At 40.3% G+C, this 9,691-nt stretch overlaps 1 long non-coding RNA gene across 1 annotated transcript in view; it reads right to left on the bottom strand.

Annotated features, from left to right (window-relative positions):
• Positions 1-1,349: 1,349 nt before the first annotated feature.
• The window catches only part of LOC132668831 (uncharacterized), a 30,025-nt gene continuing 21,683 nt past the window's right edge, over positions 1,350-9,691 (bottom strand). The window contains exons 2-4 of the long non-coding RNA XR_009605814.2: positions 4,110-4,218; positions 3,805-3,875; positions 1,350-1,655 (exon numbers count right to left, since the gene is read on the bottom strand). This is a non-coding gene — a long non-coding RNA (uncharacterized LOC132668831). The remainder of the gene's footprint in view (positions 1,656-3,804; positions 3,876-4,109; positions 4,219-9,691) is intronic.

Raw genomic sequence — 9,691 nt, 5'->3', positions numbered from 1 at the left:
GCAATAAGGATATTGTGGACCTCTGAGATGCATCTTTGCCTGGTCAGGCTGAACTCTGGAGTCAGGTTGTTCTTCCTGCTCCTTTCCCTGGGACGTGGCCCCTAGATCCCAGTTTGCTAAACCTGCCCTACAGCACTAGCTGTTCTCTCTCTGACTTCTCCATTCACTCCACTGCACTGAGTTCTGTCAGTTCTATGGCCTATCATGGCCATGCAACCACAGAAAGGCCTAAGATTTCAAGACATTGTAAGCCATGAGTTTCCATAATCTCATTTGTCCTTATGGTATGAGTAAAGATAGAGCATCCCTTCATGCTGAAAACTAAAAAGTAAGGTTAAAGATGATATTACCAGGTAGAATATCCACAGCCAGACTGGCTGCCAGGGTCTATAAGGTGAGGGTTAGTTGTACAGCCAGCTTTGCTGAGCTCATGCTTAGAATGAAAGCACTTCTTTGCAGGTTAGGGAATAGAGGAGAAGCAATCTGGAAAGACAAAGCACCCTAAATTTCCTCTCTATATATAACTATATATTAGGGGAAGGCAATTTGATGGCATTTATTAAAACTTTAAAAATTTATAACGTGCAGAACATAAGCACCCTGCCAGTAGGAACTTGACTTTCTTCACTGCTCTACACTGCTATGAACCCCAGAATCTAGAACAGTAGGTTCAAAATCTTTTACTTCAAAATATTTGTAGAATGGACTTAAACTTATGACTCAACCATTCTACTTGTTAGAATTTAGTTACACTATTCAGCTTTTGCAATGGTATTGAATGTCCCTAATATCCCAGAGTAGTATAATAAGAAATCTCTCTTTCTCTGTTACCACCACTTGGGAATGTGGGTCAGCTCTGGTCTTCTCTGCATGTGCTCCCATTATGGAGTCATAGATGGAGGAAAGCAGACCTTATCTCAGATATGCTGTTCCTGAGGCAAAGGGAGAAAGAGCAACAGGTGGAGCTGAACTACACCATCCGAAGCAGAGTGTCCCTTCTGATGTGGTGCTCACAGGTCCAAAGCCAATAATGGGACAGGGAATGTGCTTTGCTTGCTTGGAGACATGACAAGAGCAGGATAGATATGATGCAGTGTGAATCAGTAGAACACAATCGTAGGGAAACCCAGACAAACAAGTAGGCTTGTCCCAGGGTGTTTTTAGCATCTTGTTTGTGAAAAAAAAAAAAAAAAAAAGTTGTAAAATACTATCAATGATTGAATGGATAAGGCATACTAGAGAATATACTATAGCAGTTGTGCATGATAAGGAAGATTTTTATAGAATGAACATCCCCCCAAAACATACTAGTGAAAATAAACCCCTGCAAAATGATATATAACATAGCAAACAGCACAAAATACTATTTTTATTTGGTACATTCATGTGTCTACATGCCTTTAAGAAGTATGGCAATATGATAGACCTATTTTTAACTTTTTGAAGCACTTTCATACTGTTTTCCATAGTAGCTGAACCAATTTACATTCCCATCAACAGTGCAAAAGTGTTCTCTTTTCTCCACTTCCTGGCCAGCACTTATTATCCCTTATCTTCTTGATGATAGCCATTATAACAGGATGAAGTAATACATCATTGTGGTTTTGATCTGCATTTTCCTGATGATTACTGATGTTGAACATCTTTTCATGTACCTGTTGACCAAATGAAATATTATTCAGCCATGAAAAGAAAGGACATCGTGCTGTTTGTGATAACATGTATAGAACATGAGGACATTATGTTAAGTGAGGTAAGTCAGAAAGAAAAAGATAAGTACTGAATAATATCACTTGTATGTGGAATTTTAAAAAGCTAAATATGTAAAAACAGACAAAGGAAAATGGTGGTTATTAAGATATGAGGGGAGGGTAGGACAGACGTTGAAGGGTGCAAACTTGCAACAAGTACTAAATAAGCCCTAGAGACTTAATGCACAGTATTGTATTATAATCATCAAACTTGCTGAGAGACTAGAATTTAATTCTTCCAACCATTAAAAAAATGATAATTAATATGGTAGGTGTTAATTATGGCTAGTCTCAATCACATTACAACATATAAATGTATCAAATTAAGATGTTGTGCACCTTAAATTTACACAATGTTATGTGTCAAATATATTTCAACTAAAAACAAAAGTAAAAGGGTGGGTTAAATGGGAAAGGGGTATTAAAGAGGGCATTTTTGGGGATGAATACAGAGTGTCATATGTAAGAGATGAATCACTTGATTCTACTCCTGAAACCAAGACTACACTGTATGTTAATTAACTTGAAAATAAACTTAAAAAAAAAAAGTATGACAAGATGTTACCAAATGGATAGATGTTGGCAGGGTAAAAAGTGAGTGAGTGTGGGGTGGGAGGATACACCAGGATACACCTGCTATTCTTTTCATGTGAGGGGGTTTGCTTAAACTTTTATGCCCAAGAGGATAAGAAAAACTGACTTTTATGGCAAATACCTCTTCCTCTACTTAGACAAGAAGAGCAACTTAAACAAAAAATGGTCCAATACTAAAGCCAACTCCTATGATAATATTTCCTTTCAAAGTGAGCCTGAAATTGGTGGCTAAATTTCATTTAGAGAAATGTTATAATTTCTGGTAATGGTTTGTTTTTTTATTTTTTTCATGGAAAGAATCTTGAGTTGAGCCCCAAACACTGTGTTGGTGCCACTGGTTCATTCTACTCAGTAACCAGGACTCTAATGAAAGCTTTGAACCACTGTCCTCCAGATGCTAGATCATCTGTGTTAATTCTGCCACCTTTGATTTTTAAGGAAAAAAAAAAGAGAAAGCAAAGCATGTAACACTTTCTATCTTCAATGAACTCTGGTTGAACCTGACAGATGTTGGAGCTTTTCATTTTCTCCTCAAGCAAGGCTCAATGGAGATTATGTTACCAGGGTAATCGCCATCACTCTGTTTGCTCTATTAATCTACCCCCTCTAAATGTTGATTCTATATATAAATGTGGCCTTAGTGTCCATTTTTCCACAGATTTACCAGCTTGGGTTTTCATTTTGCAATTTTACTAATATCAGTCCTCTAATTAAAGGAAAATAGAAAGAAAGAAAATCTTCAACTGCTGTGGCTGTAAATCACATACTTGGAAAAATAATTTTACTTATTCTTTGGGTTGCTTCAACATGAGGCTATTATTCTAACTAAACACTTCTCAGGATGTCTGGGATTTGGAATCACACATACCATTGTTCATCCACTTTCTAACAGGGAAAAAATATCTGGACTTCTGTGAGCCTCTGTTTCTACCCCTGTAGTACAGAGATAATTACTACCTTACACAATGTCATTAGGAAGATAAAATAAAATTAGGTAAGTTAAGTACTAGGCTACTGTCTTCAAAACAAGATATGTTCCCTGGAAATTTAATCAATGGTATTGTGGTTGCATTATATGGTGATAGATGGTAGCTATACTTGTGGTGAGTATAGATAGCATCAGTATAGAGTTGTTGGATCACTATATTGGATATCTGAAACTATGTAACATTGTGTGCAAACTATACTTCAAATAATAATAATTTTAAAAAGGCATGTTCTCTTAATATTAGTTCCTGAGATTCTGTCTCTGATTATGTATGGGAAGATTGGTTATACTAACATGAAGTAACTTACTCCCTCTCATTTGCTACAAAGTGAGTGCAGGAGTATTCCCCAAGAAAAAGTAGAGGAATACTTGCTCCACTTAACAAGGAGGAAAGTGTTCTGGCAGGGAAGCAGACCCTTCTCAAACCAACGTTACTCTACACACTATAGCTTGATTTCAGTCACCACAGACCTCAGGGCAGTCCTCCATCCAGTCTGCTGAACCTTCAGTGTAGGTCAGTCCCTGGACTTGAGGCTGAAAATCTGGCATAACATAGGACAAGAGGAATTCAAAACACATGAACTTAGTGAGACATTTTACCTTTCAGAGTCTTAATCTTCTTATCTGGACAATTGGGGGGGTGGGTAAGATAGATGACCTTTGAGATTCCTTCTGGGGGTACACACAGACAAATCATGACTCTGGGGTTCTAATCTGCTGTTAATATACATAACACAAGTAGTCAGTAGGTGCAGTGTAACTGGATGGTGACTCACCAATGATGGATTCCTGGTTTCCTGGAGCTGTTTCTTTCTGGGATCTGTCTCTCAGGAAATCATAGTTGCTTTACTGATTCCCAAATACTCTTCTGCAGACATTTGCTTTCTGGTATGAAAAAAAAAAAAAATGGAGTGACTTATACTGATTAGGTTTACCTTGTTAGAACTCTGAAAGACAAACTGACAAGGAATGGTAGATTCACTGTGCTTACTGTTTAATGACCCTGGCTGCTGTTATTGTTGTTTTGGCTAACTCTAGACAGAGTACTAGATTTCAACCACCTTGTCTGAGACCATGCAGAAAAAAGCACCAATATGTTTTGAGCATCCACAATGGACCCAGTGTTACATGGAAAGCTTCATATATCATTAATATATATTTATTTTATAGTGATATCAGTGTATTAAAAATAAAGCAAAACAAATAAATAAGACTCCAGCTGTGAAAATTAATAAAGAGAAACCAAAAAAGTAGATTCAGGATGCTAGACAGGAAGGCTACTAGGGGGAGCCATACCATTCAATGTTAATCACAAGAAGAATTGTCAACTACAGACCCAACAGAAGATTCCTTAACAAGAAAGAATGATCAATTATAGGCCACCCAGGGAAAGTACATTGCATCTTCTACAAGAATTTACCCCTGCAACTTAGCCAATAAGAAACCTTCACGACCCCGAACTCTTGCTTTTCTCCAAAGGTCTTTCCCTCAAAACAACTCCTCTCAACTTCCTCCTTCTCTATAAAATAATGTTCCTCTCTTTTTTTGTTGTTGTTGGACTGACTTATGATTTTGCTGTGACTTGCTAGCCATGGATTGTAATTTTCTGCTTTTCTCAAATAAACCAATCTTTTGCTAGTAAAATAACTGGCAGTTTTATTTTTTTTAACATTTGTTCATTTTTGAGAGATTGTGAGTGAGGGAGGGGCAGAGAGAGAGAAAGAATCTGAAGCAGGATCTAGGCTCTGAGCTGTCAGCAACAGAGCCCAACGTGGGGCTCGAATTCGTGGACTGCAAGATCATGACTTGAGCTGAGGTCAGATGCCTAACCCACTGAGCCACTCAGGCGTCCCAGTGGCAGTTTTATTTTTAAGGTTGACATCATACATTCTTAAGTCTAGTTAACTTGTGTTCAGATTCTGACTTTTCTCCTTACTTACTGTGTCACCTTGATTAAGCTATTCAGCCTGGTGAGACTCAGATTTTTTATCAGTAAAGTAATAATAACCACCATGTTTTCAAAATTCTGTGTGAATTAAAAATATTATCTGTAGGGGCACCTGGGTGGTTCAGTTGGTTAAGTGTCCAACACTTGATTTCAGCTCAGGTCATGATCTCACAGTTTATGGATTTAAATCCTTTGTCTGGTTCTGTGTTGACAGTGGAGCCTGCTTTGGATTCTCTCTCCCTCTCTCTCTCTCTGCCCCTACCCCATGCTTGCTCGTGCTTTCTCTCCCCCCTCTCTAAAAACAAATAAATATACTTGAAAAAAATAGTACCTGTAAACCAGAGCACACAATGGGTTTCCTTCAGCAGTGGCTATTGGTACCATTACTGACTGACACATGGAATATAGATGCCATATGTCACATCTCTGCTTTCTGTACTCTTTTTGTGAAAGCAAGGGATGAGTTTCTCAAAGTCTGTTTCCTCATGTTTAAAAAGGATTAACGGGGGGAGGACCTGGAAGACGGTGGCATAGGAGGACGCTGGGCTCACTGTGCGTCCTGCTGATCACTTAGATTCCACCTACACCTGCCTAAATAACCCAGAAAACGGTCAGAGGATTAGCAGAACGGAGTCTCCGGAGCCAAGCGCGGACGAGAGGCCCACGGAAGAGGGTAGGAAGGGCGGCGAGGCGGTGCGTGCTCCACGGACTGGCGGGAGGGAGCCGGGCAGAGGGGTGGCTCGCCGGCCAAACAGAGCCCCCCAGTCTGGCTGGCAAAAGCGGAGGGGCCGGAGGGACTGTGTTCCAACAGCAAGCGAGACTTAGCCTCTGGGAGGTCATAAGTTAACAGCTCTGCTCGGAAAGCGGGAAAGCTGGAGGACAAAAGGAGGGAGAACTGCTGAGCCCCCGGACGGCAGAGCTCAGTTTGGTGGGGAACAAAGGCGCTCGCCAGCGCCATCTCCCCAGCCTATCCCCCAGCCAAAATCCCAAAGGGAACCAGTTCCTGCCAGGGAACTTGCTCGCTCAGCACAAACACCCAACTCTGTGCTTCTGCGGAGCCAAACCTCCGGCAGCGGATCTGACTCCCACCTGTTGCCACAGGGCCCCTCCTGAAGTGGATCACCTAAGGAGAAGGGAGCTAAGCCTGCCCCTCCTGCCCCCATGCAGCTTGCCTACCCACCCCAGCTAATACGCCAGATCCCCAGCAGCACAAGCCTGGCAGTGTACAAGTAGCCCAGATGGGACACGCCACCCCACAGTGAATCCTGCCCCTAGGAGAGGGGAAGAGAAGGCACACACCAGTCTGACTGTGGCCCCAGCGGTGAGCGGGGGGCAGACATCAGGTCTGACTGCAGCCCCGCCCACCAACTCCAGTTATACACCACAGCACAGGGGAAGTGCCCTGCAGGTCCTCACCACTCCAGGGACTATCCAAAATGACCAAACAGAAGAATTCCCCTCAGAAGAATCTTCAGGAAATAACAACAGCTAATGAACTGATCAAAAAGGATTTAAATAATATAACAGAAAGTGAATTTAGAATAATAGTCATAAAATTAATCGCTGGGCTTGAAAACAGTATAGAGGACAGCAGAGAATCTCTTGCCACAGAGATCAAGTGACTAAGGAACAGTCACCAGGAGCTGAAAAGCGCTTTAAACGAAATGCAAAACAAAATGGAAACGACGACAGCTCGGATTGAAGAGGGAGAGGAGAGAATAGGTGAACTAGAAGATAAAGTTATGGAAAAAGAGGAAGCTGAGAGAAAGAGAGATAAAAAAATCCAGGAGTATGAGGGGAAAATTAGAGAAATAAGTGATACACTAAAAAGAAATAATATACGCATAATTGGTATCCCAGAGGAGGAAGAGAGAGGGAAAGGTGCTGAAGGGGTACTTGAAGAAATTATAGCTGAGAACTTCCCTCAACTGGGGAAGGAAAAAGGCATTGAAATCCAAGAGGCAGAGAGATCTCCCTTCAGACGTAACTTGAATTGATCTTCTGCACGACATATCATAGTGAAACTGGCAAAATACAAGGATAAAGAGAAAATTCTGAAAGCAGCAAGGGATAAACGTGCCCTCACATAAAAAGGGAGACCTATAAGACTCGTGACTGATCACTCTTTTGAAACTTGGCAGGCCAGAAGGAATGGCACGATATTTTCAGTGTGCTAAACAGGAAAAATATGCAGCCGAGAATCCTATATCCAGCAAGTCTGTCATTTAGAATAGAAGGAGAGATAAAGGTCTTCCCAAACAAACAAAAACTGAAGGAATTCATCACCACTAAACCAGCCCTACAAGAGATCCTAAGGGGGATCCTGTGAGACAAAGTACCAGAGACATCGCTACAACCATAAAACATACAGACATCACAATGACTCTAAACCCGTATCTTTCTATAATAACACTGAATGTAAATGGATTAAATGCGCCAACCAAAAGACATAGGGTATCAGAATGGATAAAAAAACAAGACCCATCTATTTGCTGTCTACAAGAGACTCATTTTAGATCTGAGGACACCTTCAGATTGAGAGTGAGGGGATGGAGAACTATTTATCATGCTACTGGAAGCCAAAAGAAAGCTGGAGTAGCCATACTTATATCAGACAAACTAGACTTTAAATTAAAGGCTGTAACAAAAGATGAAGAAGGGCATTATATAATAATTACAGGGTCTATCCATCAGGAAGAGCTAACAATTATGAATGTCTATGCGCCAAATACCGGAGCCCCCAAATATATAAAACAATTACTCATAAACATAAGCAACCTTATTGATAAGAATGTGGTAATTGCAGGGGACTTTAACACCGCACTTACAGAAATGGATAGATCATCTAGACACATGGTCAATAAAGAAACAAGGGCCCTGAATGATACATTGGATCAGATGGACTTGACAGATATCTTTAGAACTCTGCATCCCAAAGCAACAGAATATACTTTCTTCTCGAGTGCACATGGAACCTTCTCCAAGATAGATCATATACTGGGTCACAAAACAGCCCTTCATAAGTTTACAAGAATTGAAATCATACCATGCATACTTTCAGACCACAATGCTATGAAGCTTGAAATCAACCACAGGAAAAAGTCTGGAAAACCTCCAAAAGCATGGAGGTTAAAGAACACCCTACCAACGAATGAGTGGGTCAACCAGGCAATTAGAGAAGAAATTAAAATATATATGGAAACAAACGAAAATGAAAATACAACAATCCAAACGCTTTGGGACGCAGTGAAGGCAGTCCTGAGAGGAAAATACATTGCAATCCAGGCCTATCTCAAGAAACAAGAAAAATCCCAAATACAAAATCTAACAGCACACGTAAAGGATTAGAAGCAGAACAGCAAAGGCAGCCTAAACCCAGCAGAAGAAGAGAAATACTAAAGATCAGAGCAGAAATAAACAATATAGAATCTAAAAACACTGTAGAGCAGATCAACGAAACCAAGAGTTGGTTTTTTGAAAAAATAAACAAAATTGACAAACCTCTAGCCAGGCTTCTCAAAAAGAAAAGGGAGATGACCCAAATAGATAAAATCATGAATGAAAATGGAATTATTACAACCAATCCCTCAGAGATACAAACAATTATCAGGGAATACTATGAAAAATTATATGTCAACCAATTGGACAACCTGGAAGAAATGGACAAATTCCTAAACACCCATACTCTTCCAAAACTCAATCAGGAGGAAATAGAAAGCTTGAACAGACCCATAACCAGCGAAGAAATTGAATCGGTTATCAAAAATCTCCCAACAAATAAGAGTCCAGGACCAGATGGCTTCCCAGGGGAGTTCTACCAGACGTTTAAAGCAGGGATAATACCTATCTTTCTCAAGCTATTCCAAGAAATAGAAAGGGAAGGAAAACTTCCAGACTAATTCTATGAAGCCAGTATTACTTTGATTCCTAAACCAGACAGAGACCCAGTAAAAAAGAGAACTACAGGCCAATATCCCTGATGAATATGGACGCAAAAATTCTCAATAAGACACTAGCAAATTGAATTCAACGGCATATAAAAAGAATTATTCACCATGATCAAGTGGGATTCATTCCTGGGATGCAGGTCTGGTTCAACATTCGCAAATCAATCAACGTGATACATCACATTAACAAAAAAAAAGAGAAGAACCATATGATCCTGTCAATCGATGCAGAAAAGGCCTTTGACAAAATCCAGCACTCTTTCTTAATAAAAACCCTTGAGAAAGTCGGGATAGAAGGAACATACCTAAAGATCATAAAAGCCATTTATGAAAAGCCCACAGCTAACATCATCCTCAACGGGGAAAAACTAAGAGCTTTTTCCCTGAAATCAGGAACACAACAGGGATGCCCACTGTCACCGCTGTTGTTTAACATAGTGCCGGAAGTTCTAGCATCAACAAT

This window comes from Panthera onca, chromosome B3 (assembly GCF_046562875.1).
Source record: "Panthera onca isolate mPanOnc1 chromosome B3, mPanOnc1 haplotype 2, whole genome shotgun sequence".
Taxonomy (NCBI): domain Eukaryota; kingdom Metazoa; phylum Chordata; class Mammalia; order Carnivora; family Felidae; genus Panthera; species Panthera onca.
This window is presented reverse-complemented; position numbering and strand designations above follow the sequence as displayed.